Raw genomic sequence first — 357 nt, forward strand, 5'->3', positions numbered from 1 at the left:
GCAATGATGTAGTTTCCTGACATCCAGACTGAACAGCGTTTTCTCGACATGTTTCCGTGTTGTTGTTGCTCAGCAATGGCATGGACGCGATGTTGTCTGGGGGTTTGGCAAAAGGAGAGTGGAACTGTAAGCAGTGCTCGGTGGTGACTGAAGGCGGTGACTGAGTAGTTCTGAAGTCACCTTTTTACGGAAGTCACAACGGTTTGTGAAAAATCACAGCTACTTTTTATGCAGGCTGTGTGCATTTGACTGTGGATTGACTGTTTTGAAACTTATATGGTAGTTACATAGTACCTAGACCTCAGTTATCATGAAAAAAGCCAGGAAATTTCAGTTTTGACAATATGGGACCTTTAA

This window comes from Sinocyclocheilus rhinocerous, unplaced genomic scaffold (assembly GCF_001515625.1).
Source record: "Sinocyclocheilus rhinocerous isolate Xijiao unplaced genomic scaffold, SAMN03320098_v1.1 scaffold1238, whole genome shotgun sequence".
NCBI classification, from domain to species: domain Eukaryota; kingdom Metazoa; phylum Chordata; class Actinopteri; order Cypriniformes; family Cyprinidae; genus Sinocyclocheilus; species Sinocyclocheilus rhinocerous.